The sequence below is a fragment of the Triturus cristatus genome, chromosome 5_1 (assembly GCF_964204655.1).
Source record: "Triturus cristatus chromosome 5_1, aTriCri1.1, whole genome shotgun sequence".
In the NCBI taxonomy this organism is placed as follows: domain Eukaryota; kingdom Metazoa; phylum Chordata; class Amphibia; order Caudata; family Salamandridae; genus Triturus; species Triturus cristatus.
In genome coordinates this window covers 496,305,797-496,333,273 of record NC_140587.1, presented here as the reverse complement: position 1 = coordinate 496,333,273, position 27,477 = coordinate 496,305,797, and the positions used below count along the sequence as shown (strand labels likewise).

The 27,477-nt window shown below is 46.2% G+C and overlaps 1 protein-coding gene across 5 annotated transcripts in view; it reads left to right on the top strand.

Annotated features, from left to right (window-relative positions):
* The window catches only part of RALYL (RALY RNA binding protein like), a 1,712,955-nt gene that overhangs the window by 33,464 nt on the left and 1,652,014 nt on the right, over window positions 1-27,477 (top strand). The window contains exon 2 of one of the 5 annotated variants that reach the window (XM_085605349.1): window positions 23,290-23,437. The exons of 3 other annotated variants lie outside the window; for them this stretch is intronic. The gene's annotated coding sequence lies outside the window, so the exon portion shown is untranslated. Of the gene's footprint in view, window positions 1-23,286; window positions 23,438-27,477 lie in introns of all 5 variants that reach the window. One more of the 5 variants, XM_085605348.1, reaches the window with a different exon arrangement.

Below are 27,477 nucleotides of genomic sequence, written 5' to 3'. Positions count from 1 at the left end.
CTTCGTCATACGCGGTTGTCCACTCCTGTCTGCTGATAATCTTCTCTTGATCCTCAATGAGAGCCACCATCTCTCCTCTGTCCGCGGGGTCTTCTTCTCCCTGCTCCATGGCCGCCGCTCGGCTCAGGTAGTCTGCCACTCGGTTCTTGTTTCCCGGGATGTACTCTACATCATATCTGTAGTCCAACAATTTTAGGGACATTTTCGATATCCTGGGTGTGGCGCTGGCGTGTCCACACGATGTCAGAACCTTCACTAACGGCTTGTGGTCCGTTTTGAGCAGGAATCGGGTACCCCATAGGAATTGCCGGAATCTCGTCATGGCCCACACTACCGCTAACATCTCCTTCTCAATGACGCTGTACTTGCCTTCTGTCTCCGTCAGTGCTCTGGAGGCGAAGCTTATTGTCTCCACTTCTCCACTTCCTCGGTCTTGCATGAGTACAGCGCCCAACCCCTTGTCGCTGGCGTCCGTGATGAGTATGGTGGCGCCTTGCGGGTCGTAACCCTTGAGAGGCATTGCTTCTAGGATCCCTTTTTTGATGACTTCAAATTCCGCTTGGGCTTCCGGTGTCCATTGGAACACCGTGCTTTCTCTGGTCAGCCTCCTCAAGTTATAGGTCTTAGATGCGAATTGTACCACGAATTTACTGTAGTACTCCGCCATCCCCAGGAAGGACCTGACCTCCTCCTTGTTCTTGGGGGCCGGAGCTTCAACGATGGCCTTCACGTTTTCCATCTTGGGGGTGACCCCTTGTTGCCCTATTTCGTGGCCTAAATAGGTCACCGATTGCATTCCCAACCGGCATTTCGACCATTCCGCCGTGAGACCTTTAGCTTCCAGCGTCCGTAACACCTTTTCCAGTGTCCTGTCATGGTCCCTCCTATCTCTGCCCATCACCAGTATATCGTCCTGGAAGTACTGCACGTCCTTGCAGTCTCTGAACAGCTGGTGCATCATCTTCTGGAAAACGGCCGCCGCCGAGGCCAACCCGAACGGCATGCGGCAGAATCTGTAGCACCCAAACGGGGTAATGAACGATGTGAGACTTTTGCTGTCCGGGTGTAGGGCTACCTGGTGGTAAGCTGATGTAAGGTCGATGGTGGAGTACCACTGGACTCCTCTGGTTCGTGCTAGCATCTCCTCTATCTTGGGAAGGGGAAATTTCTCCACCACTATGTTCTTATTGAGTTCTCTCAAGTCTACGCAGAGCCTGACCTTCCCGTTGGGTTTCATCACGACCACCAAAGGCGCCAACCATTCGGCACAGGTTATGGGTTCTATGATGCCCTTCTTCTCCAGGTCTTGGAGTTCCGTCTGGACAGCTTCCCTTACTGCAATGGGCACATTCCTTACTTTGTGTGCTACTGGTGTGGCTCCTTCCTTCAGTACTATTTTGTGTTGAAATTTCTCCATTTTTCCTACTGCGCCCCCAAACACTCTCGGGTAGTTTTCTTTCCATCTGTCTGTGTTCAGCCATTCCACCTGGTCTGTGAGCAGGATCTGTTCCTTCCCTCCTGGGTCGAGTTTTATGCCCAGGTCGCCCTGGTCCAACCATCCCAGAACGGAGGGTCCTTTCTCGGCCACGTACAGCTTGCACCACGCCGTACGGCCTCTGAATTCGAACAACAGGCGTCGGAACCCTAGCATGGGGATGCGATCACCATTGTATGTTACCGGTCGTATGTCTAGTTTCTCTAGCCCAGGGCCCAACTTGGGTTGGAATTGTTCTACCCACACTGCACGCTGTACGATGGTGAATGGGGATCCGGTGTCTGCCACAACTGAGATGGTTATGCCGCCCATGGACATCTCCAGGACCGGTTTGGTTGATCTCTTGGCATCCACGCTCAGTACCTGATCATATATGCACAGTACAGTGACCACCTCCTCCTCCGTGGCGTCTTCCGGGTCTTCCGCGCTTTGGTCCATGTATTTCACCACTCCTTTCTGTTGTTTCTTCCGACACACCTTCTCGTAGTGGCCCATGATACCGCAGTGCATGCATTTGGCTCTGAAGGCCGGGCAACGTCTGTCGTGGGCTTCGTGGGACCAACTTCCACACCTGTAGCACGTTTTCTTGCTCTCACCGTCCGCTTGTTTCCCTTGCCATCTGCCGGTCCCTTTGGTTGTGGGAGGCCTGGGTTTCTGGTCCCTGCGGTGATCTCCCTCCTGTATCCTGTTCACCATGGTTGGGGCGCCTGTGTCTTTTCTGGTAGCATCGGCGCACCTCTTTGAGAGTTCCGCCCTCTTCACTATGACCATTACTTCCTTGAGTGTGGTGTCCCCACTCGCCCACAGCTTGTCTTGCACGTTTGTACTGGTGGTGTGCATGATCACCTGATCTTTTATAAATTCGTCTTCCCACAGTGCGTACCTGCACGGGGCTGCTAGCTTCCTCAGTGCTGCTACATACTCTTCGATGGATTCTCCCACCTTTTGTTTCCTTTGCTGGAAATTATATCTGTCTACCGAAACACAGACGGTGGGGCGGTATCGCTCATCCAGGTCCTCCACCGCGTGCGCATACACATCATCGTCTGTGTCTTCTCTCTTCGTGGGCACTAGGCTCTTGTATATTCTCAGACCTTCAGGTCCTAGATTTAGTAGCAGGATGCGTTTTTTTCTCTGGGGCGTGAATTTCTCTTTGTTCTCGTCCTCCAAAACCCCAATGAAATTGTCTATGTATTCCTTCCAGTCCTCCCATTTCATCATTGGTTCACCGGGTTTCGTTAGGAATTGCACCGGTGCAATCGCATACCCTGCCGGGGTACTCATCTTTGCTTCCTTGGCGCTTGTTTCGACGGTGGCTTTACTCGGGGGGCTGCCTGGGGTGTTGTCGTTGTTTCTTGTGTGCTTAATCCTCTGGGGGCTCTTGTCACTGGGCCCCACTTCCTCCTCTTTGGTAGCCAGTGCAGCGCTTTCTGTGCTTGATTACGTGCGAGGGCAGCTCGTGTGCTTTTGTCGGTTGTGGACGGCGTCGTCTCTGTGGCCTGTTTGTGGTTTGGTTATTGTACCGTGGCACTGCCACGCTCCTCGGGTGCTCTGTGCCTGGGGTCGATCTCCGCAGTTGGCTGGGTCGTATCTCGTGACTTCCCCCTTCCAGGCGGCCTGTGCGGTGTTTTGTTCGGGCTTGATGGCCTGGTAGCGTGTCTTCCTTCGACTCGTGGGGCCACGTGGAGTGTTGCCCTCTACTGCGCTTCCCCCGTCGGTCCGGTTTCCGTCCCGACCTCGTCGCCACTGTAATGTTGGTAAATAAGCACTCGGAACAAGCGTTATCTTTCCGCTATGTTTATTGGCACATCAGTTGAGCAGTTACACCAAGGAGCGCCGGCCACCTCTCTCTGCGCGCTCGCTGCCGCACACTCCTCTCTCCACGCTCCGCGCTTACTCCTGCGCGCGCATCCTGGCGTCAACGTGCGTACCCGCGTCACGTCACGTGACGCGCTAACAACTAGACCGCTACAATTCCACCGTCCTCCGGGAGGGCACGTGCACGCAAGGATCAATGTACGTGAAGACGACACAACCAGGAGCACGTGGCGTCGAGGAGAGAACAGGAGCGCCATGATGTCAGTGGAATGCTACTGTAAGGGGGAACCTTAGATCCGCCGTGTGAATCATGCATAACACCCAAGTAACAGAAGCTACAGAAATACAGTGCAGACGGAAGTGATTGGATACCATATCCACCGGAGCACCGCGCGCTGAAAAATGAAACCAGTGTCTGACTGAAACCATACCCCGTGGTAGGGCGAAGAGCGCAGAGATTGACTCCGCCAGCCACCGACGAGTCCGAGCACTGGGGCCACAAGCAGTTGCATTTGAAGAAAGGAGTTCGAAACGAAACTGCTCCCGGTGCCGCACGACTCCGTACTTTCCATATTGAATGTGTTTCATTAGCTATTTTCGGAAAGGGTAGATTTACTCTAAAACGAGCTGCTCTCTCTCTCGTTAAAGGGCCTGAGATAGGATGGTCCTATGACATGTACCAGGTGAAAGGGCATGATTGGCGGACACCCAGTCTTTCAGCGGACTCGCTGTCCTCTCAGGCCGCAGACATGCTTTCAGCAAAATCACACATAGCGGCTGTGAACTGCCCCTAGGCCGTGCGGTGAGCACGCACACTAAACCAGCCTAGTCCCAGTTACAAAACCGATTTAAAATAATATAGGTCCGCGCTGCTCTCCGAAGCATGTTTTGAAATATTTTCGTTTAAACACAGCTTGAATTAAAAACTCTGTAAAGTCATTAAATTCAAGCCCCGTACGTAAAACCATCGTTTAAAGCAAACCTATTCATACATGTGCGTGCCAGGAATGTGTATGCCTGAAACAGACAAGCTCTGGACAGAGGACTATGCGGAAGAGGAAATGTATTATTTTATTTTAAAAGTTTTATATAGCGCTAGCTTGACCCGTAGGTATCAGAGCGCTTCACATACATACTGTAAAGAAAAACAGACGGAAATTGCATTACAAAGTAGGCAGGCAGAAAGGAAGCAAAAATCCAGGGATAGAAAAAATACAGCATGGAAGATAAGGTGGTTACCACAGTCCGGTCACCAACTATCCTTGAATGTCAAGAGAGAGGAGTATACTCGGATATTGAAGTCTAGGTTAGTTGACGTTGGTCTGGAAAGTATTTGTTAGGGAGATGGATTTTCAGGTCCCTTTTGAAACAGGAGAAGGAGGGGTTGCATCTGAGGACTCTAGGGAGAGCATTCCACATCCTGGGAGCGTTGCAAGAGAACGATCGGTATTGTGTGGTTTTCTTTTTCAGTTTCGGAGGAATACAAAGGAGTGAGTTGGAGCTTCTCAGCGTTCTGGATTGACCTGCTCTTACCAGTTTATTGTTAAGGTAGTTAGGGGCCGGAGAGTGAAGGGTTTTGTGTGTGATGCAGGCCAGTTTGTAAATAAACCTCCCTTCCATGGGGAGCCAGTTGAGGGAGTTGAGAGCTGGAGTGATGTGTTCAAATCTTTTTACTCCGGAAACGAGTCGAGCGGCCATGTTCAATACTGCCCTTAACCCCTTCAGCGCTGCGCGGATTCCCCCGCGGTGCTGAAGGGTTCTAGCGCGGGCGGGGCCATGACGGAACGGTTCCGTCATGAGCACAGCTCAACCGATGCTCATGACGGAACCGTTCCGTCATGAGCATCGAAGGGGTTAAAAGGGCTAGGTGAGCTTTTGGAGTCCCTGTTAGGATGGCGTTCCCATAGTCGATTTTAGAGAGAACTAGGGATTGGACTACTGTCTTGAGGTCATTATGGGGAAGAAAAGGTTTCAATTTCTTGAGGTGTTTTAGAGAGAAAAGAGCACTTTTTGCAGAGTTTTTGATGTGGGCCTCCATAGATAAGTTCTTGTCAAGGGTGATGCCTAGAGACTTAACTGAGTCGGATAGGACGATGGGGCAGTTTAGGGCGACCAGATTCTTGAGCCACTCTTGGATTGGACGATGGTTGCTTTTTGGAGAGAATAGGATTAGTTCTGTTTTATATGGATTGAGCCTTAAGTGGTTAGCGTTGAACCAAGTTTGGATCTTGGTTAGAGTGGCATTGAGGTGTTGGATGTCGCTGGGAGACTTGATTTTGAAATATATTTGGGTGTCATCAGCGTAAAGGTGGTAATTCACTCCAGCTTTTTTCAAGATGATTGTGAGAGGCTCCATGAAAAGATTGAAGAGGGCCGGGGAGAGGATCGAGCCTTGCGGGCATGAGTGGCATCCTTCCCCACAGAAAAAAGGCAGTTTGACAAGCATAGACAAAGTCGATTGGTCTTTTTTGCATTTTGACACCTGGATGAATAAAGGCTATTGCAGCGAAAAAAGATGGCTTTCTGTATATATTGAATCTGTGAAGTAAAGAAGTTAATTCGTGATGATTCAGTATCTACCTGAGGTGTAAAATAGACCCTCTTACATTGCAAGATAGGTATTCCATAGGAGATGAACTTACACGCCAAGCACCAGTGGTCTGAGGCGATATGGGCGTCTCAAGGTGGAGCCAGAGCCTCCTCGTGTATATTTGGAAGAAATCGAAGCAATTGGTCTCGCAGATAGCTGTGCATTCAAGCCAAGCTTAAAACTCTGGCAGTTCAGAACATGCCCATCGCAGTTCTGGTCCCAGGGTACTGTCAGCATATGTGAGTATGCTCACTGTGTTTTAATAAGGTGGCGTTCAAACCTCTCCAGTAACGTTTGAGAATCGAGCTACATTGAAAGGTTATCTGACCACTGCCTGCAAGTCGGTGTTTAGGCCACACTTTGTGGGTCTCTGTGGTTTACTTTGAATTTCATCCCTAATATCGTGTTACCCGTTTTTATTTTTCTGTATTCTCACTTTCTAGGCTGCCCATCGTTGCCCGTTTTGCCCATTTGGCCACCTGTATGTAAAGGTACTGTGGCCTTCACTTTTATTCTACTGACTTTGGTGGTCTCCTGTGCCCGGACGACTGAGTGTTTTCCCCGCACAGGCTTCATTTAGACTTACATGGGAGTTAGCGATACTCCCAATATGGCACCCGTTTCTATTTGTAGCGGGTTTCTGGGTCTTGCACCAGACGTCCACATGGGAGTTTCCACCCCAGGTTTTTGTAATCAAGTAAAAGGCTCAAGGAAATTGTTTAATTCACTCTTAAACAACTATTTATGACCTGTTTTGCTCTCTATTGTAAAAATAGATTCTTTTTTTCTTTTTTAATGAAATTAACTTATTCCATTTTTAACTGTTATGCTTTTATGATATGTTTTTATCGAAATAAAGCCTTTGACTGACTGTAATCAAGTGACCATATTTATTCACCCATGCGCAGCTCTTGGGTCACTGATTCCCACGGAAGCAGAGACCTCCAGCTACTGTGTATCAGATGAAGTTATAAGATATGTATGCACTCCGGGAATACAGTGGACTTATAATCTTTGTATTCATGTAATTTTGTTCCTTTATAAGACCTCATTTTTTACCTTTTCACGTTTCTCTAGTTGTGATTTGACCTAACCGGGACACCCTCTAATCGAGTAGCTCCCAGCCAACATTAGTTTACTTGGGCTTTCCGCTTTTGAATGCACTGCGTAAGTAATTAGAATTCTCTTCCACTTTCGTGATTCCTCCGGTATTTTAAACTGATTCAGAGCATTATTTCTATTTCCGGAGGATTATGTATTCGTTACTTCAGGTCTCCTCTTTGGGTCTCTAATACCTATACTTTTTTATTGTGTAGGGTCCATTTTTATCTTGCCCATCGTGAGCGATACACCGCATCCTCACGGCATAGCGGCTGGAGACTTCTACGTTGCCCATATTCCGCTTTTTTGTTATCGTGCTGGGGTAAGGCCCTTTTCCATCTCTATACTCTTCAGTATTTATCCCTGTTTTTAAGATATACTTAGAATGAACTTCCTACCTATACAGTATCATTGCAATGTTCCCCTTAATTATTGACATATGCCGACAACTAGGCGCTGTGGCTTGCATTTAGGTCCGGTTTATCTTTTTCTTGTTGTTGGTCATTGTGCTTTGCCTAGAGCCAGTGTGTCATTTCTCTATGTACTTAGAGCTCGAATTTCTTAAGGCTCCATGTTTATGTGTAGTATTTTTTTAAAGATCTATATTCTGTATATAGCAAGTGATCTGTATGTTATCTACCTGGGTCTTGGTCGATCTGATATATGAGGTAGTCTCTGACACAGCAATTTATTAAAAGCATTAGACTATGTATACTAGATACTAACTATGCTTGCTCCATTTTGTCAGCGTGTTGCTGCCCCATGTCAATGTACTTCTGACCTTCTTGAAGTTACCTTGATTTATGACCGAGTACGTGGTCCTTTTTCCTGCTTGTCCGTGCCATCTGAGTAGGTTCTTTTGTAGGATTATAATGTCTATCGTCTGCTGGGCATCTTGTGCCATCTCTTTTCCTTCATTAGTATCGGGGACTGTCACCTTGGGACTTGGTTATCTGTATCTTTCTGGTTTATGACCTTCTGTTTCAATCATATCTACCTGAACTTAGCAATGGTGTCATCATGCGCTATAACTTCCTTTAACACTGGCATCCTTCTTAAAAGATTGTTTTTGTTTGTACTTTCACAATTGGGCTGTGTCTTCAAATCGATGTTCACTATAGGTCCTATATACATAGTCATTTTGATATACTTATATATGCTTCTTCATTGTCGTCCACAGATTATGTTTACATACATATATATACTGTGAAAAAAGAGACCCCACACCACCTTGTAAATATTCGAGATCTCTGGATGGGACCTGACCACCTCATGAATTGTACCTTCTGCGCCCTGACGAAGGAATTGTTGGTCTAATTTCCACTCCAAAACGCACGCCGGCGCTGTTTGTTTGCTGTTCTATTATGAATTTTGAAATATTTATTGTGCTAGTTCTGTATTGATGGTCTGTTGGATGTACTGGTTGTTTTTTCTTTATTGAGTTATGTATGGTATGTTTGGTGTGCTTGTGATCTGTGGTGTTGATATGTTTGTGATGATTTTATATAAAGTCATGGTGGGGTTGCTTCATTGACTTTATGTATAGGAATGAATAAGATTTTTTATACATGAATTTATATAGATAATTCCAAAAATAAGTTTTTGATAAAATACATTTAAAAAAAGAATACTGTTTGTGGGACAATGATATTATTTCTATTTTATGATGTACCACCTATATATTAATTAATCTATAGGGGGAGGTCTGTTATTGTTCTGTGGACCCCTTACCATTACACCCCACCTCGTAACCCCCTTACTACTAACATTTACAGCTTTAAACCTAACCCTGGTACTTACTCCCTTGACCTTAGCTCCTTACCTTTACTCCCTTAACCCCTTACCCATACTTCCTTGACACCTACTCCTAAATACTCTCACACATTCCCCCTTAAGATGCTTATCCATAACCCACATACCCTAGGCCTAATATCCTAACCCTATTACTCTAACTATTTTATTCTTATCCTTACCTTTACACTATTAATCTCTTAGAATTTTCATCTTTCCCATAACCAGTTCTCTTAACCTTATCCTCTTACATTTAACCCCTTCTCTCTGGACCCCTTACTCTCAACACTTTATCATTAACCTCTTACCTCATAACTATACCCTGGCCTAAAAATATTATCCATATAATATTACTTTTATCATTTTTCTTTATATAACTTCCAATGAAATGTCAAACAATCTGATAGTCTACATCGAAACTGTAATTCACAAGGAAATAACCATAAGAAAATGTCATGACAATGAAATGAACAGAAACAAAAAGGTATGTTCCCACCACAAACCCCTTGCCATCCGAGGGTCTCCTTATTGGTTAGTGCAACATTAGTGCTGCTAATGTAGTCTGCCCTTGTCGGCTCCTGTGCCTTACTAAGGGCCTAGGAGCAATGTCTTCTCCCAAATTCCCTTCTCCCATCGTTACCCTGTACACCACACCTCACATTTGCATGCACACATGCTGTCATACAAAGACACCACCCCCAGCCACAAGCTCAGACAGTTGCACGCACAAATTAGTACACTCACATACTTACACATTTGGTTACTGTTTAATACTAACACACTCTGGGAGTAACACCAGAGTAAGACTGATTATTACTGTCAGCAGGTGAGTACATTATTATACAACTGAGTATGCAAGTTTATGGGTCTATAGGTTTGTAGATAAGTGAAGTCTTTACATACAACAGTATCAGTGCCTACACATGGTTGTCTGTGTGTGCATGTTCCCAGGCATCAGAGATTAGGACGTCTAAAAGGTATCCCTGTGCTTCACCTCCCACAATTGGCGGCAGGAGATGGCGGGTTAAGAATTTTGTCCAAATGACCCATTAGTAATGGGCATGATAGAAGTACTGTTATGCCTAATGCTCACAGAAGACTGGTGATAGCTGGCCTGGTGTCCCACTTGAACTCACAGAAACATACCCTGAGGGACCATGCATACCTGACATGAACAACTATAAAACCTGCACGTTTCTGTATGGTCCTGGCCTACCCCAGAAGAAAGAAGCTCTACAAAGGCCAACTTTCGCCCATATAGCAGAAAACCAATTGAAAGTATCCCTGTTAGAGATTGACATTACTGGGTGTTACAAAACTGCTAATGACAAAACCGAGCAACTAGAATGAGACCCACCCTAGCAAGTCAAATAAGCGGAATTACTCTGCCACTTTCTTATGAGAAACACATTAGTCAAATCCATGCCTAGAAATTGAAAATTCTCAATAGAGCAATGCCCTTCATACAACAAATAATTTCATGTACTGTTACTGGCTGCAGTAATCCATTTGCACAAGGACTTCTGCAATAGACTGTAGCGAGCACTCCAGTTTACCAAATGCAACATTTCTAAAAAGCTCACCATATGGGATATTTCGAGTGCTCCCTAGCAAAGCGCATGCCCATTACATCTGAATCAAGAAGCCCGTAGTGGCTCCCTGTGCAGTTTTGCTATTCTTCAATACTCTGCATCACATACAGTTATCTATAAGATTACACCTCTATACATGACCAATAAAGGAGCCAATACTACCGACACATTTCCCACTCTACTCTCACCAAACAAAGTGCACAATTGTTCCCAGAAGCATGTTCAAGAGTGGCGGAGACAGTTGCTTCTCTTCCACTGCACCCAATAGTCTGTCCTTGGATGTTCACAGTGGCATCAGCCATGCATTTTTCAACGTGAAACATACCTATCCTGCACCTTGTTTACTCCTGTATCTACTTTGATTGCTTCCACCTTATTGTTTGGATTTCTGGAACGTTATTAACTGATTGAAATCTCCAAGTATTTAGTACCCGTATGTGCTCCTGTGAAAATTGATGGCCATGAATTTCCTATGAAGAGTTATAACGAACCTTCCAGTGAACAGGGAGACTTTTGACATGCTTATGAAATAATCTGATGTATCTTACACATGAAGTCGTTGCACAGGCTCTGCCCTTGAATTATTTTGTTTGGTAGGGTATGATATGTTCCAAGTAACTTAGACCATCTTTCTTGCAAATGCTATTTCATGAAAACTGTCAAGGAGAGCTAATTCTTCTGCCCAGCCTCGCCAGCCCGTGTATACAGGGCACTTGAAGAATATGTCCAGGAACAAGGGAAAAGCCAATGGTTCTTGCCTGTATGGTGGTGATATTTAGGGTTATGGACTTAACCCTGTAATAGAGGCTGAACAATTGTTTTTGGAAAAACTGCAAAAAATATCACTGAGCAAGGGGATTGAACTGTTTTTGAAAATAAGCCTCTATGCTATGCATGACACCGTGGGATTGGGACACCTTCAATACTAGACACAGTTTTTGTCTACCACTAAATCGATCAATAATTCGAGATGATATGTTCAATTCATTAACACTGGCTTCCCCGGCTGAATTATATAAGGATAGAACTGAGCAAACTAGAGGGGTCTGTTTACATTCAGGCTGTAATGTTCCTCAAAGATTGACATGAATTATTTTGAGGAAAAGTTTAGCTTTCCGAAGTTTAATGAATCATCATTGAAAAAATTGAATAAGGTAGCAATGACTTAATTATGAGGTTACATCGGCCCTTTAGACCCAAATGAAGTCCATCCCATTTTTCGTAGTCTGAAGAGACTTTAAACAGCTCATCATAATTAAATTTAATGATTTTCTCTATGCTTGTGGAAATTTGGACATCCAAGTATTTAGCTGATGTAACATAATTTAGAGCCTAATTTAGATCTTGGCAGATGGGTTACTCCATCACAATGGTAACGACATCCCATCCGCTGGATTATAAATCCTATAGGATATAATGGGATTTATATTTCAGCGGACGGGATATCTGTCACAATTGTGACAGAGTAACCTGTCCGCCAAGATATAAATCAGGCCTTTAATCTGGCGTATCTAGGGCTATATTGCTCACTATCTGGTTTTGTTGGTTTTTAATTTGTATTTTGTACCCCAACACCTGACCATACTGTACCACTGCATGTTTGACAGTTTGCAAGGCTCTAGAAGGAGCTGAGGATATAATTGAGATATTGTCCGCGTATGCCAATAGTCTAACCCTTAATTTGTGTATGTTTAAAGAAGGGATAGTAGTTAGCGTTTTAAACACCTCAATGTATGACTCTAGATGTAAAGCAAAGAACTGCATAGATAAGGGTCATCCTTGCCTTGTTCCACATTTGATCAATATGGTTTCTTACAAGCCCCCATGCAGACTATGCCAGCTGACAAAAGAAACATGGTATATTCATTTAATCCTTAAAGGCAAAATGGGGCCAAAGCCCATAATGGTCATACTAGTCCAAAGAAACTGCCAGGAGAGCTTGTCAAACCGCTTTTCGGCAACCAACAGGATCATCCTGGCAAGTTGGGCAAAATTTCCAGTTACATTCAAAGTGCATATTCCCAGATGAATATGGGAAGTTTTTTCTTGCAGGGATAAACCTGTGTTGCGAGAGATCCACAAAGTTGTTTATAATTGTCGCATGGTGTTTTGATTTTGGATTCGTGTTGCATTTTACAATCTGAGATAGTAAGAGAAATTGGCCAATATGATCCACAAGCCATCGGATCTGTGTTTTCTTTTCAGAAAAACAGAGATATATTTCTCCACATGAAATAAGGTACCACTTTAAAATATGTCATTGCATTTAATAGTTTATGTATTTGAGGCACCAATATTTTAAAAAGAAGCTTTATCAAATCTGGGAGAACTTTGGAACTTGCTGCTGTCCCTGATGATAGTTGAAAACCTTGCCTTTTTATATTTTGGATCGACTGAGTGGTAGATCAAGACCCCCTCTCTGTTGGTCTGTTAATCTGGTCAACATATCCTTGCTAAGATGGGTGTTAAGTGTTCCTGAGTGGCCACACAATCTTCCTCATATAAAGAAGAATAGAAACGTTGAAACACCACCAATCTACCTGTGTGCCCAGAAACTACATGCATGCTTCCTAATAACAGAAATCGAGTTTCTACTGTTCCTTTCCTTAACTTGTAATGCCAGTAGACGTCCCATATCCTCACTGTTTTCGGAGCAGTAGTGCTGTTTCAAGTGCAGTGCTGCAACTCTAAAATAACTTTCAATATTGTAAAGGGAGAGGGCACTGTGAACAGATATGATTCTGGAGTTTAATTGGCATTTGCTATTTAGTGGGAGCAAAGTGTAATAAAAAAAAAAAAACATGTCTATTCAAGAAAAAAACCAATGAGGTGCATAGAAGAATGTATAGAGAGTCCCAGTTAAGCGACAGAATCACTAGACATCTGCCAAACCATATGATTCTAAAATGTGTTTTAATTCTGTTGTCGATTTCTGCATGCAAGCACAAGAGACATCTTGCAATCTTCAAAAAACAGTAGAATCCAACTCTGGTTCCATAGATAAATTAAAGCCACCACAGAGCAGAATTGGCTTCTGCCATTGATAAAGCTCGCCCAAAAGTAAGTTGGATAGTGACAGATCATCTGTATTTGAGGCATAAACTGAGAAAATAGTTAAAAAGTTTCAAAGTCCTGGTGGTAAGACATTTACCTTAGCTATCAGCCTTAACATTACTAGCTTTCCAGGCCCAGTCACATGTTAGCAGTGGAACTTCACGCTGTGGTGCATTAATACTTGATGTAGCCAATACCTTTCACTTGAGATTGGTTGAATTATGTCTCTCATTTTCAAGGGGGTGTGTCTCTTGGAGGTAGGGGATTTGGACCTTAAGATGTTCCAATTTTTCCTGTATGAGACTGTCTTCATCTGGAGATGTCATGCCATGTAGAGCACGTGCACATCCTGGTTATTTGATTGAGCAAGATTAAGAAACTGCATTAGATATTATCATAGTTTATAGGAATGATGATGCATAGTAGTAAAACATTTGCAACTTTTCCAATTTTTCATGTTTTCCTTGTCACCTAGTGCCCAATATATTATGCAGTGCCCAGTAACCAAAACCCCCCTCCCCCAAATCAATCCAGACCTTTCCTCCCATTCTTATCCACTTTCCCACAGGGAGTAGGTAGGACCTGCTCACCATCTCTTTGTTTCTATGTTAAGAGGCATGGCTAATTGCTCTATGGCTTCAGGTCATTCTTCAATTCCATCCTGCTGGAACAAAGTTCCCCCCTGCCACTCAATCAAACGTCTCATTTTTAAATTTACAGCAGGATACTGAAGTTCTACTGATGGCTTCATAGCTTCTGGATGTAAGTTTACTATGTTAGATATCTCTTGCTGCCATTTGGAGATAGTCTGGATCCCCTTTGTTCTAGTGGTAATTTAATTAATTTTCTCTACAGACTACTTTGACTGTTTATTCATTGTCCATCCTTGATCCAGTTAAGTAAAATCTGTTCCTTACTTACTGGGAACACTACTATATGGTTCTTCAAGGTAAGAACCTTTACTATGAAAGCTGATGCCCCCTCTCCTTTTTTCAACTTCTCACCCACCCTCCCCTCCACTCGAGCCCATGTTGATTATGGTTTTCCTTTTCATAGATTCATACCCTTGGCCCATTATTTTGACCACCAGTGGGCTCCCCTAATTCCACCTGGATGGTATGGCTCATGTAAGTCTGAATTCTTGACTTGCTCCTACCTTTGTACCAACCATTGTCAGGTTTTCCTTTTTATTTGTTTTTACATGTTTCCTTTGATTTAAACAAATTGCAATGCTCTTGCATTCACCTATTGTTTGATGATGGCCTTAGACTAAGTTAAACAATATTAACAACAGACGCAAGACACTGACTGACCCAATCCTTGTAAAGTTACTTCAGAGTCGAGTCACCCTTTGTTTATATGCACATTACACTCTTCTATTCACCTTGCACCTACTTCACCACTTGAGCAATTTATTTGTACAAATAATTGATTTTTATTCTTGTGAATACATTTTGTAGGATATCTTTTTGCAGTGGTTGGTCTCCCATAATTCTGGATTATGTTTGGCATAATCTAACTATTTAGGCCTGATTTATGTTTCTGAAGGGGATAGTTACCACATCCATCAATTGATTGATTATTAGTGTTGCAAATAAGTCTACAGTGAACCATTGGTAACATGTACTATTGCCACAGGATCCTGTTTTAGAATACTGGGTACACCCTTGGTTTTCCTCAAGTATTTGCTCTGTGGCAGCATACCAAGGGGTCAGCACTAGCGGTTAGAACAATTGTGTATCTAATTGAAAAAGAAGAGAGAGAAAAGGAACAATAACAAAACAAAAAAGCAGAAATAGGTATTTGAATGAGAAGAAATGGCCAGAGAAATAGAAGGTTACTATTAATAGTGTCACAATTCTCTAACCATATATTACCCCTTTAATCAGTGTCTGAAATTAGATGCCATGATCTTAATAGTTCTTGGGCTTTGACAGTGTCCTGACAGTACACAGTTTGGCCATTATAATCGGTCTTAAGTTTGCTGGTTCAAGGAAAAAAAACTTGAAGACTTCTGAAGTCATGGTACGAATTTGCGAAGTTGCAGCTAGTGCTTCACAGTCTCGTAATAAAATCTGACCTCACTAAAAACTCAACCCCAAAAGATTTAATTGGTTTTGAGGAATGTGCAGCTGCTGAAAAATGTAGTTTTTAAAAACATATATTAGGATAGCAAGGACATGTTGGTTCACTCTGCCCTTAATAGGCTTGCAGAAGGGGAGTCTATGTGGTCTTTGTATTTCAAAATCAATATCTCAGTCACTGAGCTGGGGAAATGATTGTCTAAAAAGGTTGACAATATAAGCTCTTGGCTTATCTCCCTCATTTTCCTCTGGGATACCAAGAATACAAAGACTACTGAGGCACATTTGATTCTCTAAATCTTCCTTCTTGGAGGTTCGGTATCTCGGTCTCTTGTGCAACTGGATTGTGTGTCATATATACTTCCTCTGAAAGTTCTGTTGAGCAAAATTCTATGTTACTATGCTGTATGTTTATTATATCCCCATTCTTTGTCATTTTATGCAACACCACTTGCATTTTGAGATGGGAAATGTTAAGTGCTGAGCAATTTTTCTTATACTTTTCCTTTGTGAAGCTGAAGTAAGTCATAACTCGCAGGCAACGTGGGCTCAGAAGGTACCCACTTGAATGAACGGAACCAGCCGACTGAAACAGAGCAGAAGTGATAGATTAGCTACCTTGCGCTATATTTAAAGACATATTCTTGATATGAGAAGCCACTGGAATACTAGGAGTGGGCTCTGTCCCATTAGGATGGCACAGCTGTTTGTCATTCTTTAGGCCCGCTTCCCACAATTTAACCACCTTCCTCTATACACACTTGTGGAAGCCTCTCATCCATATCCTCACCCCAAACGTTCTGGGCAGCACTCAGTTTTTTTTCTTTTCAATGACTTGTTATTGATCGTATGAGACTGCAAGCCATATTGCTCAGAGGTGCGACTAGAGCCAAATTTCGAGGGGGCTATTAAAAATTTTGGGGTGGGCTAATTCTTCCAGCAATATGGAGAGTGGAGCTGCAGGGGCTCTAAGAAGGGGTAAAAACACAAGAAAGCCTCGTTAGCAAGTAAATGGTCTTTTAAAGACCTGTGAAGTGCTCGGGTGTGGCTGTGTGTGTGCCCGGGAAGCTGTCTCAGCCCGGGCTGCCACACATGATGGGGGGGGGGGGGTGCTAAAGCCCTTTGAGCCCAGTGGGCATTGTGCGCCTGATATTGCTTCAAATCTGTCAGACTCAGACCGATTTTAAGGTTAAAACTCCCAGCTTCTGATAAATCCAAAAGGGAAAAAAAAAGGAGGAGGAGCCTAGCGCGCATCTAAGATGGTCGCGTGAGCACAGGGCTCCCCGGACCCTTTCTGCTCCTCGGAATATATCCTGAGATTATCCTGATTTGGTTTATGGAATCTGGGAGATGAAGACCAGCTGATCATATATCTCTTTTTAAAACTCTAATTGGACCTGGGAATCCTGAGTTGTCGTCGTCGGAACTTTTGGGACCCACCCGGCGGAGGTGGCCGGGGTGAAGGTGACCCGTGGGGCCGGGCTGCAATTGAACAACAGCGGCCTCAGCGCGGTGCCAGTTGCCGAGTCAGCGCTTTCGGTTTCGATTTTGGCCTTCAGGAGATCGGCTGGCGTGCGTGCTCAAGGTGGCGAGGTGCCTCCTGGGCCTCTGCCCGAGGCTTGCTTCCATCTGCTACTGGTGGGCCTGACGCCTCCGACCCCCACATCGGCAGTTTGTGGTCCTTTTGCTGGCGCCCGCACACCTTTTGATCGGAGGTCCCATTGAGAGACTGCGCTCGCATGGCGGGCAAAGGGGGTCCGGAGGGGCGCAAGACCAAGGCTTCTCTGCGCGGGGGAGCGGTCCAGAGCAACAACATGGACCGCTACACCCAGGGCAGGGGGCCCCCTGGCGCTACTGGCCTCTCCCCGGATGCTGCGGGGGGAGGCACGACCGTCTCTGCGGAACTTTCCCTGCAGGACATTATGGGCGCCATCGAGGGCATCAGGGAAACCATCGCGACGCAATATGAGGCCCTGGCCCGTAAGATCGACACAGTCGCAATCGATGTCACCCTGATTCGGGCCGACCTCTCCAAAACCAACGAGAAGGTCCAGGCCCTTGATACACGGACCTCCACCCTGGGTGCGGAGGTGTCGGATCTGCGGGCCGCGCTTGGGGACATTAGAGTGGTCAACGACCATATGGCCCGGCGGCTTGAGGACTTCGAGGGACGGGCCCGACGCAACAACATCCGCATCATTGGTGTACCGGAGTCCTCAGACGGCCGCCCGGTGGACCTCGTGGTCGAGGAACTTATCCTGCAACAGCTGTCCCCGGCTGGCCTAAGTAAATTCTTCGCCGTGGAGCGGGCCCATCGAGTTCCGGGCGGCCGGCCGCGGCCGGGGGCCCCCCCGAGGCCTATTGTGGCTAAACTGTTCCACTACAGGGACCGCGACGCTATTCTGCAGGCTTCACGGTCCCGTGGCCCGGTCCGCTACGAGAACTCGACTATCAATTTTTATCCGGACTTCACGCAACTGGTCCAGAAACAGCGGATGGGATTCCAAGGGGTGAAGCGCCGTCTCCGCGAGCTGGGCCTGAAGTATTCGATGATCTACCCGGCGAAACTCCGAGTGGAGCATGGAGAGCGGACAGCCTTTTTTGACTCTCCTGTTGCCGCAAGTGACTGGCTGGACTCGCTGCCGGACGGGGGTGGCCGGCCCGGGCCCTCTGGGGGCACCGCAGGTGACGGGTCCCCTTAGACTGACATCTGGTCCTTGCTTTTGCGGTTTTGTACTGTACAGTTGGGTCTTACTTCTTTTGCATACTGTGTTTTACCAGGACCCGTGAGGGGCGCGGGCGGGTTCGGGTCCCTTTCCTCCTCCGGGGTCTTTTTGTAGAATGGGGTTAGGGGGGCGACAGGCACACTGCAAGTTGGGGGGGGTCATTGGCCCGCAGGGGTGCAGGGTGGGGGGAGTTGGACTTGGGGTGGGGTTGGGGGGGAAGGGGGGTTGTTTTGTTGTGTGTTTTTTGTTTACAGGGCGAGGTATTGATTTTTGTCCATATTTGGAAACCGTGCTGCGGGCTGGGGGCCTCTTGATCTATTGGAGGGGATGGGGGGAGACGGGTTGAGGCTTATGTCATGGAACGTCAATGGGTTGGGGGATCGTATTAAGCGGGGTGTTGTACTGCAATATTTGCGTCGTGTGACTCCTGATGTGGTGTTTCTCCAGGAGACGCACTTGGTCGGCAATGTCTGCCATGCGATGAACAGGGGGGGATACCGCCTCGTAGCCCATTCTGGTTTCACAACGGGCTCCAGGGGGGTGGGCATTCTCCTGCGAACCTCCCTTCCGGTGGAGATCACGAGGATAGTCTCGGATGACAGAGGGCGCTATGTGTGTTTGCTTGGGAGGTGGGAGGGGCAGCCCCTTGCCCTGGTTTCAGTCTACGTCCCCCCGGGTCTCCAGAACTCCACCTTTACTGACTTGGGTCGAATGCTGCTTGACCTTCCGGACGGCCTCCTGCTCATGGGCGGGGACTTTAACTCTGTGGTTTCGGGTGAACTGGATCGTCACCCACCGAGGACCCTCCCCGCTGCCCAGTCATGGCTGGGTGGGATGTTGGAGACCTTCGGCTTGGTGGATAGTTGGAGACTAATGCATCCGACCCAGTGTCAGTTCACCTTTCATTCGGGGGCGCATGGGAGTCTCTCTAGGCTGGACTACTTCCTTATGCCCGCGGCGCAGACTGGTCGGATTCGAGAGGTCAGACACTTGGCGCGTGGTATCTCCGACCATTCTCCGCTGTGGCTTCTCTTTGACACCGGGTCGCGGTCTGCAGGGCGGATAGCTCCTATTAACCCTTGGTACCTGCGGGACCCTGCGACTCGTGACAGCCTGGTTAGGGCCATGGACCAATACTTCAGTGAAAACGAGGGGTCGGTGTCGTCTGCGTTGTCCCTTTGGGAAGCCTTTAAAACTGTGATACGCGGACACGCCCTCGCCCAGATAGTGGTGGCCAAGAAGGTTAGGAGTGAGGCGGTGGTGAAGCTGGAGACTGACATCTCGGGGTTGGAGTCGGCCCTGGAGGCGAATGTTACTCCGGACGGGCTACATGCCCTTAGCCTGAAACAGTTCGAATATAGGTCCCTGGTCACTGACGCGGCCAAAACTATGTATAGGGAGCAGCAGGGCCGATTGTATGACGCGGGGGACAAGGCGGGAAAGTTGATCGCGTGGCTGGACAAAAAGGAGAGAGTGAATCGTGTGGTCCCCGAGTTGCGTGCTGCTGACGGTGTGTGTGTGACTGAGCCGGATGAGATTGTGGAATGTTTCGCTGACCACCTCCGGGCGGTGTACTCCCCGGTGACTGACAGGGATGAGGATGACTCTCGCCTCCTACTGAGAGATATTGCTCTGCCCGGCCTGTCCGTTGAGGACCGGGAGCGGCTGGACGCTCCCTTGTCGTCGGATGAAATAGCGACCGCGATCCGTTCCCTTCGCTCGGGCAAGGCTATGGGTCCTAACGGTCTGCCCATTGAACTATACAAATTGCGTCCTGATAAGCTTGCGCCCTTCCTCAGCCGCATGTTCCGCGACTCTCTCGCGGCGGGTTCCCTTCCGGCCGACCAGCGCTTGGCCACTATAGTCGTTATCCCCAAGGAGGGCAAGCCGCGAGACCGCTGTACTTCTTACCGGCCCATTTCACTGCTCAATGCGGAGCCCAAAATCCTGGCGAAAGTCCTGGCCAATCGATTGTTGAGTGTCGTGTGCGACCTTATTCATCCGGACCAATGCGGCTTTATCCCGAACCGCAACACCGCTCTTAACTTGCGGCGTCTTCACGGTGCCCTTGCCAGGGCGGAGTTCCTCTCCGAACCGGCCGTGCTGGTTTCTTTGGATGCCATGATGGCCTTTGATACTATTGAGTGGCCATTCCTCTGGGCCGTCTTGGATAAATTCGGCTTTGGAGAGGGATTTATTGGCTGGGTGAGGCTCCTTTACACGGGACCCATGGCTCAAGTGGTGGTGAATGGGCGGGTCTCTCGGCCCTTTGCCCTCGGCAGGGGCACGAGGCAGGGGTGCCCGTTGTCCCCGTTGCTTTTTGCTCTCGCCCTGGAGCCGCTCGCTGCCTGGCTCCGTTGGGAGCCCTCGCTTAGAGGGATCCGGTGGGGCCCGGGCTTCGAAGATCGGGTCTCGCTGTATGCGGACGACATTCTCCTGTATCTCACCTCACCGCGGCAGTCACTCAACGTCCTCTTTGACGTTCTGACCTCCTTTGGGAACAATTCGGGTCTCACGATCAATTGGTCTAAATCCTGCGTTTATCCCATCTCTGGTGGTCCTCCTCTCCTGCCGCCTCGGCTCCCGATTCAGATATCTCTGAGCGGCTTTAAGTACCTGGGGATATACGTTTCGCTGGACCCGGTGGCTCGCTATGAGCAGAATCTCCTGCGTCCACTTCGGCGGCTGCGGGAGGACACGGCCCGGTGGTGCAGGCTCCCCCTGTCCCCGCTGGGTCGGGCCGCGCTGTTTAAAATGATGTCCCTTCCCAGGTTCCTCTATGCACTCCAGAACTCCTTCGATGTTATCCCAGTGGCCTACTTTCGGGAGGTGGAGAGCCTGCAGAGGAGACTGGTGTGGGACGGGCGGGCGCGTATTGCTCTTGCCAAGCTCACTCTCCCCTGGTATGACGGGGGCATCGCGCTTCCTGACATTCGCAGGTACTATTGGGCCTCGCAGCTATCTGCCATTAACCACGCCACGTATGCGCCCGGCTTGAATCCGGCGTATGAGATGGACAAGTTCCTGCTTCCCGGCGGGAACTACAACAGGGCACTTTATTCCCGCCTGGCTGGCCGGACCCTTACGGGTCCTACTAAGATTGCGGTGCGGACCTGGAGGGCTGCCACTGCGGCCATGGGCTGGAGTGAGCGATTAACATGTGCTACTCCCTTGTTTGCCTCCGACCGCCTGGGCAGCTTGTGGACCACGAAGGGGTTTGACCAGTGGGACACGATTGGTATCAGCAAAGTGGGAGACCTGTGGCATAAGGGCGCGGTAAAGACTTTCGCGGTGCTCCAGGCCGAATACGAGCTGACCGACAGGGAGTTCTTCCGCTACGCCCAGGTTCGACACGCCCTGCTCTCGGTCTTCGGGGAGGGGACCAAGATCCCTGTTTCCTCGCCCCTCGAGGACCGTATACTTGACGGACATGTCCCTGATAGTACTATTTCTTTAATTTATAAAAAATTAATTAATCACCGGGCGGACCTTTTTGTGCGCCTTCGGGAGGCTTGGACTGGGGATGGGGTGGAATTGGACGACGAAGATTGGCAGTCTGCACTGTCGTCCCCCAGGGAGGTTGCCATTCCGGCTCGTCTCCGGTTGGTACAGCTCAAGATTCTCCACCGGGTGTATGTGACGGGTCCGCGCTTGGTCTCGATGGGATTCTCCGGCGACGGGCTCTGTAAGCGAGGCTGTGGGCTCAGCGCCACCTTTCTTCATATCCTTTGGGAGTGCCGCGAGGTGGCGGACTACTGGCGCCGGGTCCACACGGTTATGGGACAGGTCACCGGGGTCGTGCTGCTGCCGGAGGTGCGTCGCTGTGTCCTGAATGTGTGGGAGCCCAATGACTACAGCGCGGCTCAGACTCGGTGGGCGGCCCTAGGGAACATGATTGCCAAGAGGGACATAGCGCAACTTTGGGGCGCTCAACGGCCGCCCACCGTGTCAGTATGGAAGGAGAATATGGACTGGTGTATGTTTAGGGAGAAGACTGTGTATGTGGCCCGTGGCAAGCCGGGGGCATGGGGTAGAATTTGGGGGCAATGGAACGCGTATCGCGGAGGCATCTGTACGCCCCCCCTGGTAGATACTGATATCGCCATGTCCCCCTGACCCTTGATGGCTCCTGGCGCCTTTTGGAACAACTACATATGGACGTTCATCTTCCTTGACCCCCTCCCCCCCCCCTCCGTCCCCGGCCTCCCGGTACTCCTCTCTTTAGCGGTTTGCTCAATTGTCCTGACTGGAGTTTCCCGGGGGGAGCCTGACCCGCACTGGTTTCCCTCATAACTCGCCTTATGTTGTGTATTGTTTGTTTTTTTTTTTTTTTTTTTTTTTTTTTTTTGTTTTTGTGATTGTTGGACTTACGCTTCCTGTTCCTCGAGCACTATCTGGAGCCACTGCAGGGCAGTGCCCTGGGAACTGATTGTAGCCTTGATGAGTGTAGATTTCCTTCTGTACCTAGCGGCCGGCCCGGGTGGTTGTAGGCCCGTACTTGTAACCGAATTATTGCTTAATAAAACTTTTTCAAAGGAGAAAAAAAAAAAAAAAGGGAAAAAAAGTCTCTTGCATATGCTGTGTTTATTGCACCTCCTGTGTAGGCGGCACGTTACTGCCCTCCTTAGTGAGCGGCGATGGGGATTGTAGCAGAGGAGTTAATCCAAGTAACCTGGTCTGATCAACACCCTAACTTGGTTTGTAATCTCTGTGGCTGTTGGACCTGGGAGCATCTGGGCGGCTCTACTGCGTGAAGCCACTGCTCAGCTTCCTGGCATCTGATGAGATGTACGCTGTGCTCTGGCTCGCCATGAGGACTTTCTTCCCTCCATCCATCAGGGGGAGGTGGGGGTTGTTAAGGGGGGAAGAGCTGAGGCAGACCAGACTCTGCTGGTGTTTGCATGCAAACGCAGTGCTTTAGACCACTAAGTAAGCCAGAAGAAACCAGTAATATTAAAGTTGCTTGCCTCTGACATCGACTAATTGTTGTGATATATTTAACAGCAATTCCATGCTTTGTGGTCATATTCTTTAGCAGCAGTGAGGAGAAGCAACTAAGAAGAATTAATGACCTGCTGCTGTCGTCACCTGCAGCATTCTCCTCGTCTTCAGAACCACCAGGACTCTCCTTCAGTGCATCTGTCAGCAGTCAGCGCTGTGCCCCCATCTTACCTCTCACCAGCAAGGTAATCCGTCCGACTCAACAATTTATAATTCCAAGTGAAACATGTGTTTATATTGACCCTTACAAGACATTAGTCCAGCAGAATCGTTGACTGAGCCAAAGCATCTTCTAAACTGCGTGACGTGCCCTTTGAATTATGGTGATAGGTGCCGCGATCCTCAGTAGAGAACCAAACTGGTTGCACCTGGTAAGATGCCCACCCATATACTGTTGCCTTACAAGGTGCTAACCATTATTGATACATGACTGCCCAGGTTTAACCTGGTGCCTTGTCAGGGAAGCACAACTGTAGCAAGGGCTGCAGTGAGAAAACAGGCCTATCCTTAGAGCAGAGTGCATGCGACTTGACCGTTTTAGCGGACTTAATAAGTTGCAGAATTCCAAATTTAAGAGATGGAAAACAATTAAAACATTAGGAAACATAATGGGCAGATGGAATTTCTGAAAAAATAATTTGACTAGTTGTTTATTTTCTACAGGTTAACATTTATTTGTAAATTGGTGGCCTTTGAAGGTTATGCAGTTTCTCAAATTCCATTTTTTTCTTTGCAATGCAACCATAATTGACCATTTTGATGGATTTTTTTCACATGGACCCATGGTTTGCCACATTGCTGTCAGTGGCAACGGTCGTCCATGCCTATTGAAAGCCCATGGCTTCCTGTCATTTAAAGTTTTGACTTTGAAAATTACTGCCAGAAGAGTGGAAGTGAGTGGATGCTGCATTCAGCTCTAGAATCTGGAGTGAATTTCCATAGATATATTTCTCTGGGCCCCATCTCGTTCTTAGTTTGTATGGACATATTCATGTTCTTAAAACATAATTTAAGGAGTCTTTTGAGACCTATATCTAGTTTAGGCCACAACTCACAAATTAATTTTGAAATGCACTGTGAAGTGATTTACTACTTTTGCCTCAAACTGGCTGTTGCAGACACTCTCTGTAGTTCTTCTATCTATAGAGGCGGTGATATTGACAGCATATTGTGCTCATTTATCTTTTGTGGCACTTTGTTAAAGGACATTTTCTTCTAAGGAGTGCATGCTAATTTTTACTAGACCTAGCGCACAGTCAGTAATATTCCATAACCATCTTCCACTCTACATATATTTCATTATCAGGTTACAGATATTTAAATCCTTTTGGAATCTAAATTGGAGATAAGTGTAGTAACTTTGGTGTTCTTGGAAATTGCTAATGCTCCTTTGACACCAGATCATTTCTGATCATCTCAGAGCTGATTGCTTTCATCACTCGGCTGAAGTAGATCAGTAGTAAGTGACAGGCAAGAGATGAGGGGGAGATGAATCTAGCACTATGTATGATGTCTTAAGTTCGTTTAGTTTTTCCTGGTACATCTTACTGCGATTCCCAGCTGCATACGAAATGCATATTCCCAGATCGATATGGGAAGTTGTGCTTCTTCCCGGGATAAGCCTGTGTTGCACGAGATATACCAATCTAGTTACAATTATTGCACAGTGTTAAGATAGGATTTTTGAATCCATTTTAAAACCTGAGATAATCTGTGAAATTGGATAATATGATCCACAAGCCATTCTGTAGACATGGTGAGAAACTTTTATTCAAATGTGACAACAATGAAAAATCAGGATCTTGCTTACCTTTTTAGACTCACGTTTTGTAATGCAGGTAGTCAAAATAGTAGGCATTCTTTTTTGTAGGCATTATTTTGAAAATGTTGAACCATTCACTTTTTTAGATGTATAAACATTTACTGTGCATAAAATCATGTTTCAGCAACTGGTGAAAGTAGAATCTGGTCAATTGTTTGGTTCTAGAATCTTCCAGAAAGGGTCCTGTTTTTAGCACTAAATATATATACTACGTAATGGTTGTTTGTTTATGTAGAGTAAGTACATTTTGTGAAAGCTGTGGTGTTGTACTTTTCTTGATTCCAATGACATAATAGTAAGAAATGGTCCAGAGCATAGAATCTTCTTGAAAATGAGTGTGTTAGTATTTGAAAGTTAAAATATTTTCACTTTCACTGTGTTGTGTTGGCAAGGCATTCCAGAGTATAAAACCTATGTAGGAGAAGGATTTGCTAAACGCATTTGTAAAAAGTCACTTTCTGTAACTGGCTGTCCTCTAGAACAGACCTCTCCTGGAACATCTGAAGAGTCACCAATGTTTCAAAGCAGGAAAGGCAGGCAAAATGAATCTCCCTTTCTCAGCAAGCCTACAGTTTGGCTTTTTGTTAGGACCGTTGAGTAAACTCTAGCCAGCTTGGTTGTATTGTATTTCATGTTGTAATATCCCAGCGGGTTAATTGCCTCCTGCTGGGCACAGTGTATGCCACATTTTTGTATCTCTCCTGTTCCACCCAGCCTTTCATCCTGTCTAATATTATTATTATAGTTCTTTATTCGATTTGAGATAAATCATAAAAGCATTCACAATGTTAAAACAGAATTAAACATATCAAAATTTCTTCCCTATATTGATGTCTCCGCTAACGTTATAGTCCACATCCTAGGTTAAAAGGCATTACATACACATTTTAGAATAAAAAACCCTAAAAACACCATAAAAATTGTCGACAATCAGATGTGACAACACACTCAGTTCTAATTATTACAAATCCCTCTTGAGGTTCTTAATTTAAATGCAATCTTTAAAAAATTTACAACACAATGGAGGGTAAAAACATCTGAGGACATTTTTAAAAATAACAAAGCAACACAAATCTGCTTAATACCAGTATTCCTGAGTAAAGTCGTTAAAAACCTTCTCCTTGGGTAAGTATAATATGAGCAGATAAAAAGAAAATGAGAGGTATCCTTTGGTAACAGGTCGTCGCAGCCATAGGGCCCTCTCTCTTCTACATTTCTCATAAAACCCCCTGGAGATCCCAGGATTTGGTCTATCAAATTTAATCTTAAGCGAGTTATTAAGAACCTCTCATGAGGACTGGTTAAAAGGATTAGATAAGGTGTTATAGTCGGGGTAGACTTCACTAAAATATAATTTCTGACAGACTCCTTTTCTAATGCGGTAGTCTCCCGTTGTGACTGACTGAACTTTAAGTACAGTATTTTAATGTCCGTCTTGTCTTTCTGGCTTATAGTGACTATATCGGAGAACAGGGCTGAGCGACCCAAGTTATGAAAATCATCCCTCACATATTTTAACCAAGGGGTTTTCATCCTGTCTAATAGGATCAATCTAATGAGCAACCTTGGGATCATGTGACCATTACCTCTTTTTTACTGCAGACTTGTTGTAGCAAGTAGTACAAAGCTACCACATGAGTTTGCTGCATAACGTACGCCTGTCAGCGTTTTCTCATTTCTGCATTAAGATAATATTTGGTACACGTCTGAATCTAATGAAATGCATAAATACAGTGTAAAACATGCTTTATAGGAAAAGCACTCAACTCCACAATAATAAATCTACCATTTGATGTGACTCACTGGGTATAATTGCAGTGTTAATTAGGTTTTGCTTAAACTTTAACAACAGATTTTCCTTGAGGTTATTTTAAAAATATTTTGCTACCTGTGTTGACTTTTGTCACCATGAGTAATTCTCCAACACACGCCAGGCAGGCTAAAAAAGAAGAGCATATGTGCTCTCATTAACTTTCAGAAGAAGCCAGGAAGTCATGCTGAGAAATGATGCTCTCTGCCCAGCGGCGCCAAAACCTCCCATTTTTTTCTGTCTCTGCAGAAACGCCAGCCTTTTCAGCAACCATTTGTTTTGGAGTCTTTAGTTTCATTATGTTTTTTCTCCTATTTCGAGTCTAACTTTTCAGTCGAATAATATTTTAAATGTGGGGTTTCTCTTTTAAGAGGTAATTCAATAATATTCAGACTATAATATGCAATACTTTAATTAGGAATAGGGTGGCATTTAAAAAAATATATATATAGTCAGTTCAGTTAAGGGATAACAAAAATATGTAGGAAACGCAATTGTCTCCTCGATATGTGCGGTCAGGAGAAACCAGTCACTTTGTTCCCATCACTGCAGGAATGTCCCCAGAGTCTGTAATGGAAGAAATAAGACATTGA